Genomic DNA, 12,807 nt, shown 5'->3' with positions numbered 1-12,807 from the left:
ATCCCATAACACACTGCTTAGAGTTCTCAGAAGGATCATGCCTTAGTGATGGAACTAAATTAGTTCCCTCCACCAAAAAAAGGCTGTTCTGGACTCAACCTAACAAAGCTTAAAATCAAGCCTCAAAAGGATCAAAATGATCTACAAGTACCTTAACTGGATGGCAGGAAAAAAATCAATAATCTTTAAAGGAATACAACAAAATCCAGTAGCAAATAAAACAAATTCACAGTTCTGAATCCAATTAAAAATTACCAGGACTTCAAAGAAGCAAATAAATATGACCCATAAGCAGAATAAAAAGCAATTAATAGAGATGGAACCAAAAATGACAGAGATCATGGAATTCATAAACAAGGACCTTAAAACAAGTATTACAAATCTCACAAATACGCTCAAGGATTTCAAGAGAAGTATAAACTTGATGAGGAAAGAAGGAAGATATATATATATATGTTTTAAAGACCCAAATAAAACTTCTAGAGATTAAAAAATACAATACTAGGAAAGATAAGTGAATTTGAAGACACTGCAAAAGAAACAAACCAACATGAAGCACAGAGAGAAAAAAAAAAGAACATTGAAAAAAAGAGAAACACAATCTTAATGAGCTGTGGGACTAATCAAAGTATCTAATATATCCGTAACTGGAGTCCCAGGAGAGGAGACTTAGCGAAGAGAAGGGGACATAAAATATAATTGAAGAAATAAGAACCAAAAAAATCCAAATTTGTTAAAAATTATAAACCCATATAACCAAAAAAGATCAAGAAACCCCAAAAGAATAAACCTATTTAAACCACTGTAGGCACATCATAATCAAATTGTTGAAATCCAGTGATAAGGAGAAAAATCTTTAAAGCAGCCAAGGGAGACAGGCATTACATAAAGAGGAATAAAGATAAAGAATGACAGCAGGCTTATTATCAGAAACCACACAGGCCAGAAGACAACATAACAACATCTTTAAAGTGCTGAAAGAAAAAAAACCTTCAACCCAGAACCCTATATCCAGTGACAATATCTCCCAAACAAAAAGGTGATCTATTAAGTTCAAAGTAATCCCAACCAAAATCCTAGCAGGCTTTTAAAAAAAAATACAAGTTGATAAGGTGATTCTAAAATGTACTTGAAAATGCAAATTACCTAGAATAGCCAAAACAATTTTGAGCAAACAAAAACAAAAGCAAAGTTTTAGGATTCACACTACCAGACTTCATGACTTACTGTAAAACTACAGTAATCAAAAGAGTGTGGTATTGATCTAATATAGATATAAATCAACTGATGTTTAACAAAGGTATCAAAGTAATTCAGAAAGAAAGGATAGTTTTTAACAATGGTGCTGGGACCATTCATCTATGGTAACAGTTGGGAATACAGAGTATAAGGAAACACTTATACTGATAAAGCAACTAAACATCTAGATGAAAAAAAATCAACCTCAACTCTTACCTCTCTACAAAAATTAACTTAAAATGAATCACAGACTTATACTTAAGAGCGAAAAGTATGAAGCTTCTAGAAGAAAAGCTTCTAGAAAAAAAATCTTCATGACCTTGGGTTAATAAAGATTTCTTAGAGCAAATAAGCTTGAATCAAAAAAAAGAATCAATAGATTGGACTTCATCAAGTCTAAACTTTCATTCTTCAAAAAATATCCTTAAAAAATAAAAGTGCAAGTCACTGACCAAAAGAAAACATTTGCAAAACCCGTATCTGATAGAATACAGACTTCTGTCCAGAATACATAAAGAACTCTTATAACACAACAAGAATACAAACAACCTGGTTTATTTTTTTAAGTGCGCAAAGGATTTGAAGAGGCACTTCACCAAAGAAGATATTTATGATGGCAAATAGCACATGAAAAGATGTTCAACACCACGAGTCATTAAGTGAATGCAAATAAAAGCATCATGAGATACCTCCACAGCACACTAGAATGACTAAAATGTAAAAAGACTGACAAACCCGGTGCTGTTGAACATGTGGAGCAATTAGAACCCTCATTCTAGTTGTTACTGAGAATGCAAAGTGCTACAGCCCATTTGGAAAATAGTTTGGCAGTTTCTTTTATGGTTCAATATATACTTTTATATGACTCAACAACTGAATTTGTAAGTATTTTCCCAAGGGAAATGAAGACTTGTAAATGTAAAATCAAAGACTTGTTCCTGAACAACAAGGTCCTACTGTGTAGCACAGGGAACTATATTCAATATCCTGTGATAAACCATAATGGAAAAGAATATGAAAGAGAATACTTATATGTATAACTGAATCACTTCGCTGTACAGCAGAAATTAACATAACATTGTAAATCAACTATACGTCAATAAAATATATTTTTAAAAAGCCATTTTTTAAATAAATAGAGCCTTAAAAGGACGTGTTCATGAATGGTCATAACAGTTTTATTTGTAATAGTAAAAAATTGGTGGCGAATCGTATGCCCATCAACCGGTAAATTGGTAAACAAATAGTGTGATATATCAATATAGTGGAATAATACTCAGCAATTAAAAGAAAAAAATACATAGATCAATCACAACGTATTATGCTAATTGAATGAAGTCTTAAAAAAAGGCTGCATACTTTAGGATTACGTTTATATAAAATTATAGAAAAGCAAAATAATCGTTACAGAAAGCTGATCAGTGGTTCCCAGAGGAGGTGAGGGTGGGGGACTACAAAGACGAAGTGAGAACACTTTTGGAGCGATGGAAATGTTCTCTATCTTAATTGTGGTGGTTGTTACATGATTGTTTACATCTGTCAAAACTTGATGTCAAATAGATAAATGTTACTGTATGCAAATTCTATCTCAATGATGATTATAACAAGAGAGAATGGAAGGAGAGAAACTGAAGATTGTGAGTCTAGGCAAGTATCCTAAGAGTTTTGCTAAAACGGATAATAGTTGGCAAGGGAAGGAGGGTCAAGAGAAAATACTTTCATTATTAACGTGGAGGAGATAGCAGCATGTTTGTATGCTGATGGGAATGATGCAGGAGAGAGGAAAAAATTGATAATGTAGAAGCAAGAGAGCAAAATCACTGGCGTGATATTCCTGAGAAGATCAAAGCAGGGGCCGCTCATCTATGGTAACAGTAGGGAAGACAAAGCGTAAGAGAGCACTTGCTTTCAAGGCAGTGATGTGGTGGCAGACATCTGTGGATGATCTCGCTTCTGGTTACTTCAGTTTTCACAGTGAAGCAGGAACCTGAGCGTAAGGACGAGGGAGGAGGTGGGAAGTTGAAGAGAAACAAAATGGTATGAAACAGTCAAGGAGGATAATGGGGGGATGAATGGTCTAGAGACATCTAGCGTGATGGCCTGGCAACATTAAGGGCTCATTTGAGGTTAATGGTCATAAATTTAAAGTCAGACCAGTCAATGTGGCTGTGTGTTTTTCTACAGCCATACTATGCTGCCTGGGTACAGGTGCAGACCTGAAGGAGAGTTAGATTTAACAAGAGTTATAGTTTTGCCTTGTGTACAATGAAATGGGAGACGGTCAAGGGGTTGAGGGTATGTTCAAAGGAATGATTATAATGATTGTTCATGGTAGGTAAGGAGGGAAGTGAGGACATCAAGGAACTGGGCGATAGTGAAGGGTGGTAGGACCAATGGCTTGGAATAAAAAGCCTTAAAGATGTGCATACCACTTCGGTAAGTGATCCGTACTAGGGATTTACTCTTGAGAAATACTGAGGGAGATGCACAATGCCTGAAAGAATGTTCATTTCAGTATCTTACATAACAGTAAAAATTATACTATGTATAATACAATTATATAAATATTGAGAATTGGTTAAATAAATTATGGTCCTAAGTTAAAAACAGGTTTTGTGTGATGGTGTGTTTACCTGTCAGGTAATATGTGAGGCTATGCTGTGGATTTATCTGGAAGTTGGACTGAGAAACTTATAATCTGACACTTCAAATAACTGTTGTTTGTCCTTCCATTATTCTGATACCCAAATAAGTGGACTTCCTGGAATAATCAGTAATAAAGTAAATGAAAATGCAATTGGTCCTTGCAGAGGTTTTTTATCACCTACAGATGAGTCACAGCAGAAGAGTCTCCATAGGAATAACCTCACACTAAGCAGCTAAACACTGTGCCCTGATGATCACTGCTTACGGTGTCTTCAGATGCCCTCCTGCCTTCCTGTAAATCTGGATGTTGACGATTCTCCCAAATGTCACCGAGAGCATGTGGCACAGGTACTGTTCAAAGTAATGGGAACACGTATAGTTCTTACTCTTCTGAAGACTATGGTATAAAATATACTTTATGGTATCAAATATCACATTGTGATATTTCTTCTGAAAGTTTAAAGGAATAATTAACATTGTAAGCATGTATAATATGTGGTCATAAATTAAACATTTAAGAAGGACACAAATGTAGTAGATTGTATTATTATTCAAAATATCCACCTTTCTTCCTGCCCAGTTGGTATTAAGCTTGATCATGTGACTTTGCTTTAGCCAATTAAATGCAAGAAGTGATATAGATCCTTTTCAATCAGAAGCTTTAACAGCCATGGTGTGTTCTCTTTCTCCTCTGAAATGTCCTATATAGGGGATTGTTCCTTCTGCCTAGGCCTCAGGATGAAAATGAAATGGTGCAGGCTGCAGGGACATGGCACATAAACAAGAAACAAACCTTTGTAGCTTAGACACTGAGATGTTGGGCTTGTGTGTTTTGTAAACAAAACTTAGTCCTAGCTGACTGCTATGATTAACTAAAACAAATTGAACATAACATTGGATGCATGTCTGTAGAATGGAGTAGGGACTACGTTTATGCACTGCCAACTAGCAGATGTTATTCATGCATTTAACACTCATATTAATCAAGTGTGGTAGGTGGTATTAGCTCTAGATGATGGTCTAAGGGACTGAGGTGAAAAATAATTTTACACAATCAATGTGACAACCAACATTCAGTTCTCTCTTTCCACATCAAGGATTGCTCAATTCTCAAGTCCATGTTCTTTCCACTCTATCCTACTGCACTCAGAATGAAGGAGTCCTGAGTTTGTTGCAGCTGTACATAGGATGGACCCAGGTGACTTATGTTCCAATCAGTTAGGGAAAGCTTTACAGACAAGGAAGGAGTTCTGCAACCGTAACCATGTGCAGAAAGAAAAAGAGGTAGTGACTTGCAGACTAGGGCATTTCTGAGCAAAACATTAGTCTAAAAAACGTTCTAAGGCAGGAGGACGACGGCTGGATGATGAAGCACAGTGCACTTCCCTGAGACAAAAAGAGGGCTCAAAGCCTTAGTGTGCAAAGAGACGTGGGAGGCGAGGAGGTCTTGGTGAAGACCTCCTAGAAAGAGGATGAAGGAAAGTCTTCAATAAGTCATGAGGTTATGGGAAAGAAGAGCCTTGTTAAAGCAGCCATAGATAGCTATGTTCATAGGGGTAAGGGTCAATTTAAAGAGAATTAATTTGGATTTTGGGTAGATATTTTGGCTTTTGTCTTCTTTACATGCAATGATGTGCTGTTATCACATCTGTGCAGAATTGGGCCCCAGAGTCCCCATGGAGTCCTTAGTTGTTAAGAAGTTAGAGTTCTCACCATCCTGGGAATCCCTACACCTAGATGCCTAAGATTAGACAAGTTTCGCAGCCTCCCTCTGTGGTCTGAAAATTAGCTGGCTGAGGCATCATATAGTGGCAATGAAGGAAGAAAGTTAATGTTAAACTGCAAAGGTGCCTTTTCAGAGGGATTGGAGGCAACTAAAAATTCTAAAATCAATTGATAATTCCTCTACCTTCTAAGGCTTCAGACATGGGTTTTGGGTAGTGGAGTTTTCGGAAGTACACGATTTACCAGAAGCTGGTGAATTACATCTCCCCTGGAAACCGTATTGCCCTGTTTGAACTCATATCAAGTAAGAAACAGCCAGCTCCTCCTGTCTATGTCCTTTTGAACCACTTCACAGTCTGGTTTTTACCTTGTTAAAGGCAGAAATGGTATGATTCCCAGTGCATGACTCTTGGTACAGGAAACAATCTGAGGCTGCAAAGAAGAGGAAACTAAAGGATAGAGGACGATTGTTCTTTCCAAGCCAATATGATCTGGGTTCTCTTTGTGGTTGTAATTTACAGTGATACAAATGAGATGTATCCCTGCACTTTCAATAGCTCACCTCAATCTCCTACTCATCATATCACTACTATAATCATGAGAAACCAAATGTCATATGAAAATAAGTATCCTTAAGACCATAGCTTATTTATACATTCCTGTATTTTCCAAATTATTTTACAAAGAAAATATTTTTAGATTGAGAATAACGAACTATCCATCCTACCTGGGTCTGACAAGTAAGACTATAAATTAGAGGTTTTCTTTCTCATTAAAAGAACTGAACATTTCCAAAATCTGCTTCTATCCCACTTATATGTGTATTATATGCATGTATAGAATATTTACATATTTAAAGTTAAAGGGACTGTTGTGGAATCAGGTTGCTCAACTGTTAAGCATACCTGAAGAAATCTGAGCACATGTTCACTTTCCTTTCAATCAGTGACAAGTTAGGTGAAGAAGATTCTTGTAACGTTTTCTGGAAAACAAAATTCTGGGAGCTCCATTTCATTCTATTGGTTGCCTCTGCTCCCATACACCCCCAAACTGATAAAATGATTAACCTTATCTAAGATAATATTTCATCCCCAAATACGGAAAATAAGAAAATCCTACTCTGTCTCTATGTTTTGACTTGAGTTAAATACAAAACGTTCCCTACAGTGAATCAGGAGCGCCGTTGAACACTTGGCCAGATAGATGACTGAATCCATCAGTGTGATTAGGCAGGAAAAACAGTTTCTCAGAAAAGCAGTCACTTTCTCAGAAAAGCAGAAACTAAACCAGGTTTCTTTTGTCTTTTCCTGGTGTTTTGTGTCTCTTGCTCTGAATTTCAGTTTTGTGGTTAAAAAAACCAATGTTTCCTGTCATTTCACTGATACTTGTTTGACTGTCAGACCCTGATACGTTACCATGACTCAGGGTTGCCTCTGGTTGAAATTTACCCCCCAAGAGGTAATTTAAACCTAAACAGACAACTTCTTTAGGAGGAAGCACCGCTTAAAACACTAGCCTTGAACAAAGCTGGAGAAGAAGGGTATAACAGACATCTCAGGTGAGAGATTCAAGGGCCCTTTTAATGCATTGTTGGGCACTTTAGTCTCTGGTTTAATTTGCAAGCAGCTTCCACGCCTCTTCCTAGTGCATTCTGCCCAGTGTCCTGTCCAGCCCCTAGGAAAGGAGAAGGAGGGGGTAGATGGTACTGCAAGAAGAGAAGAGAGACAGTCCAATTCAGAGCTTGTAGCTGGGGAAATGCATTTGCAAACGTGCTGACTCATAAAGGACCACCCAGTCAGAATGCAAGGGGACATGAAGCATGACCAAGGTCCCCTTGACATGTTCTTTCCATAACACCCTACTCACAGAAACTATACTGAAACTATGGCAGCTTTTGAAATTACATGACCAAAATAAAGACCTAGGGATTTTAATTGGTCCATAGGGCAGGGTATTGAAGAGAATATGATCTTCTGCCTCTAAATCTGATGTTACTTTTCTGGATAAACAACAGGAACTCTCTGCTGGACATACACTTTTCTGGATAAACAACAGGAACTCTCTGCTGGACATACTTGGGAAAACTAAGAACCCCTATGCTTAAAATTTGGGGGAGGATGTGTGACTGTTTAATAGCCTAACTGATTCTTCCTGGTTAAAACACCGCTCTGTGGATCAGCATTGAAGGGAATACTGTTCACATCTTCAGTGAGCTTAGAGACTGAGTAACACGAATGGTGGGAATACAGGAGAAAGGGGAATGTCACATACCTTTGGTTATTAGTCTGGGCACGGGCATTGGAGGGGAGTTAGGGGCAGAATTGGACTTCTGAAAATAAATCCACTCCCAGAAATGATGATGAGTGACCTGGAGGGATACAATTTCTCATGCAAATTTTGAATACTAAGTGATACAATCATATCCATAGAAATGATCATGCCCTGTGGTAAGGACAGTACTTCCTTAGCCTTCCAAAAGCTCTTCTGACTGTCTGTTATTCATTGAACAGATAACCTGCCTAGACTGGTTAACTGAAACTCCCAGAACAGGTAAACATGGTTAACAAACAATTTAACCATGCCGAGTCCATAGTTATCCTGCCTGGGCATTCTATTCCTAAGTCTAAAATGTTTTAAAGGTAGTGAAGTGCATGTGGGTTGAAGAGGCAACAATTAATTGTGTTAATGCAAGAGAATAATAAACAACTAAACACCATTGTTAGAAGGGAAGGTATAGGTTAAGCTGAGCTCAAGTAACTTCCAACCCATCAGTAGCACATTATCTAAGATTCTAAAGTGCTAAATTGGTCAGATAAGAGATGTGTTAAGATGTAAGATCCTCTGAACAATGAGGAAAGAAAATTGAAGTGAAAATTGCTATCTCCAACCACAAGAGACTTAAGTGAGATGAAGTAAAAATGTTTACAAGAGAAGAGAGAGAAAATATGAAGAGGATGATATTTAATAATAAAGATAACACTAGAGACATAGGAAGGAAAAAGATGACTGGGGAAAGGGCTAGGGAAGCCAAAGTCATAAAGTTCCCCAGGGATCTGGGCTTTTCCCCAGGGATCTGGGCCTGGGGGTTGGGAAAGCTTAGAGGAGCTTATCAGAGTCAGCAGCAACCAAACGCTCAGTGGACAATTGGTGTCAACGAAGTGGCAGCAGATGCTTTTCTGGAAGAAGAATGGTGGAATGATAGTCACAGGAAAATATTGTGACCTGCAGAAGTGTGTTTCATTGAGAGCTGAACAAGAATGCACAGAAACAGACATAGGGGAAACACAGAGGCTGTGTCCAAAAGCTGGAGGTATGGTAGGTAGATGGAGAAGGAGGGAGGGAGGAGAGAAGGGTAGAGACAGACCGAGAGACACAAAGATGCTAAAAACATGTCTCTCTGCCAACAAACACATGAAAAGATGCTCAACATCACTAATCATTAGAGAAATGCAAATCAAAACTACAACGAGATATCATCTCACACCAGTCAGAATGGCCATCATCAAAAAATCTAGAAACAATAAATGCTGGAGAGGGTGTGGAGAAAAGGGAACACTCTTGCACTGCTGGTGGGAATGTAAATTGATACAGCCACTATGGAGAACAGTATGGAGGTTCCTTAAAAAACTAAGAAGAGAACTACCGTATGACCCAACAATCCCACTACTGGGCATATACCCTGAGAAAACCATAACTCAAAAAGAGTCATGTACCACAATGTTCATTGCAGCACTATTTACAATAGCCAGGACATGAAAGCAACCTAAAGCAACCTGTCCATCAACAGGTGAATGGATAAAGATGTGGCACATATATACAATGGAATATTAGCCATAAAAAGGAACGAAATTGAGTTATTTGTAATGAGGTGGATGGACCTAGACTCTGCCATACAGAGTGAAGTAAGTCAGAAAAAGAAAAACAAATACCGTATGCTAACACACATATATGGAATCTAAAAAAACAATACTGATGAACCTAGTGGCAGGGCAGGAATAAAGACATAGACGTAGACAATGGACTTGAGGACACAGCGGGGGAAGGGGAAGCTGGGACCAAGTGAGAGAGTACCATTGACATATATACATTACCAAATGTAAAATGGATGGCTAGTGGGAAGCTGCTGCATAGCACAAGGAGATCAGCTCGATGCTTTGTGACAGAGGGGTGGGATAGGGAGGGAGGCTCAAGAGGGAGGAGATATGGGGATATATGTATACATATAGCTGATTCACTTTGTTTGTTGTACAGCAGAAACTAACACAACATTGTAAAGCAATTATACTCCAGTAAAGATATATATAAAAAAAAGAAAGCTGGAGTATCTATCTATACCACTATGAACATAAAGTTAGGAAGGATTCCTAGAAATAAAGGGAAATATTTCATAAGAATAAAGGGTCCATTTATCCAGAAGATATTCTTTTAAGATGTTTTTTTGATGTGGACCATTTTTAAAGTTTTTATGGAATTTGTTACAATATTGCTTCTGTTTTCTGTTTTGGTTTTTTGGCCCCAAGGCATGTGGGATCTTAGCTCCCCAACCAGGGATTGAACCTGCACCCCCTGCATTGGAAGGTGAAGTTTTAACCACTGGATCGCCAGGGACGTCCCCAGAAGATATTTTTAAAAATCTAAATTTATATAATCCTTTAATAACACTGCTCAAAAACAAAACAACAAACATGTCTCTTACAGAAGTGTCTATAAGGTAACCAAGACTGTCAACTGGGAGAAATAAAACAAAAAATGGGAAATAATTCCCACCATGTGGTTAAAGGCATGAGATCTAGAGCTAGACTGCTTGGGTTCAGATCTCCTCTGTCACTTACTAGCTGTGTGATCCTGGACAAGCTACTTATAACCTCTCTGGCCTTCAGTTTCCTCATCTGTAAAGTGGTAACAGTAGTACCATCTTATGGGGTTGTTGTGAAGATCGAATGAGTTAATATAATTAAAAAATTTAGAATATTGCCTCATACACAGGAACATCAATAATGTTAGCAACTACTGTGATATCCCGTTTCTGTGAGTGGCCTTAAGCCATGTACGGTACTTTTAGCATGCTTTCCCATCCTTCCAGACCATCCATAAGACAAGTTTATGATGGCTGGGTAGTATACATGCTGTCGCCACATCAAGATTCCAATTGCCCACTTTAATGGCAGTTTACAGGGTGGCTTAAATGTGGGCAGCCGAGGACAACGATAACATTCTGTGAGGTTTACAACTGCTTTGCACAAGTCACTCCTACACATTGAGCCTCAGTTTCTTATCTGCAAAATGGGTGTGTTATATATGCCATGCATAAGGTTTCTGCGAGATCAGCTGTGAAAGTGCCTAGGACAATGCCTGGAACACAGTATGTTTCAATAAAAGTTTGCTGAGTGTGAATCTGCCTTGTGATATTGGTGATGGGTGACAGGTATGAAATAGTCTCATCTGGGGAGGGAGATTCTCACAGTTCTCACAGCTGCTGGGAGAGGCCTTGGGTTTAGCTTCTCTCATCAGAGCCCTGGAGGAACTGATCTTTTACATCAGAAAGGAAATTGACATTTATTATTTCCAGCTTATCACAGGTGTGAACAGAAGATAAATGACAGCCTGAGTCTCAAAAACGGGTGGGTGGTGATGGCAGTACATTAATAACTCTCCCCTATGGCTTTTCCTCTCTAAAGGAAGGGGCTTAAAGGAAAAGGAGCAAAAGGAAGTGGGTAACAGTGTAGACATGAGGGATCCTGATGCTAATGCCATAAGAAATGTCTGCCCTTCTCCTGCCCAGGACACAGGCTGGATTGCTATGGCTGTGACCACCTGTCTGGAAAGCAAAAAAATGGTCTTTCATATTGGTTAGACCTCTGGGTGAATTTGGTTGAGGACATGCTCTCCCAAAGAGCCTCCTGGGAAGAGTCTCTCCATAGTCCAGATCCCTTAGTCCTATGGGCCTCATGTTTAATAGACTCTCCCTGCTTTGCATACCCCAAGTCCTACTTTCTCTGGAGTTCCAGGAAAGAAAAGGCCAGAAACTGAACAGGTGGTGATTTTGCACTTTCTCTCCAATAATATTTAGGTCTTTGTCACCACCAATAGCAGAGAACGAGCTACAAATCTTTACCTTCATTCTTGGAGAAACACCCCTTCAGGAGGGAGAGCAAGGAAGAGGCAAGCACCCAGCCAGCTAACGGCAGGGACACATTCTGAGCCTGGCCTTCTTCAGAAATCTTTCCCTCCTTTTCTTTCCCATCTGTTCTGCCAGGGCTAACTGGGAAGTCCCCAGGGCAGTTTCCAATATATGTCTTACAACCTCCAGGCTCCCACACCAGCAATCATTTATTAGAAAGAGGTTTTATGATACAAATTTGATAATCTCCCAGGCACACTGGCACTGTTCTAATTGAAGTTGTAAGCCCATGAAATTCAAGCCCTTTGTCTTCCTGAAGGCCACAAGGTTTAAAAAGATACTATTGTCCACCCTAACACCCACTACATTGTCACCAGGGACTGATTAAACAGAGTCCTGAATCGGAACAGTGCGGATTTTGTCTAGGTCCTTTTCAGGCCTGACAATGCCCTTTTCAGTTCCCAAGACAAAAGGAGGTTTAAGGATCGAGATTCTTCTAAGATAACCGCATCCATATGGAAGGCAAGGTGGCCAGCAGCTGAGAGCCAAACACCCCTCTCCCTTCCCCCTCTGCCCTCCTTTCTCTCTCCACCCCCCCAAAATCCCAGGTGATAACACTGCCTCAGCTACCCACCCCCTACCTCCTCCTCCATTTCCTCCTGGGACCAGAAAGCTAAAGCCCAAAAAAAGACCCAATGCCTACTCCTCATAGACCTCATCGAGCCCTCACTCTCTCCCCTGGATCTGATACCCAAGACTGCTCTTTTCACTCGACTCTCCCTTCAGTGGCTGGCAGAGAGGAAGGTCCTCACTTCTCTGAGAGAGTGACCACTGCACTGCATGGGAGGCCCTGCGGCTACTGATACCGAGGGGATACCCAAGCGAAGAGCAGTTACAAGCCCGAAGAGTAGAACACTAGGTCCCCCACCCGGGTGTACACTGGGACCCTGGGTGAAATGAGCCCGACCAGCGGATCTCACACCTATGTCAGGCCCCCAGGGCTGTCCTCCCTCCGCTGGCAGCCCCTGAACTGGGTCATTCCCCGCCACCTTTTAATTTCTTCACCGCGTCATCCA

Source organism: Leucopleurus acutus, assembly GCF_964270905.1.
Source record: "Leucopleurus acutus genome assembly, chromosome: 1".
Lineage (NCBI taxonomy): Eukaryota > Metazoa > Chordata > Mammalia > Artiodactyla > Delphinidae > Leucopleurus > Leucopleurus acutus.
This window is presented reverse-complemented; position numbering follows the sequence as displayed.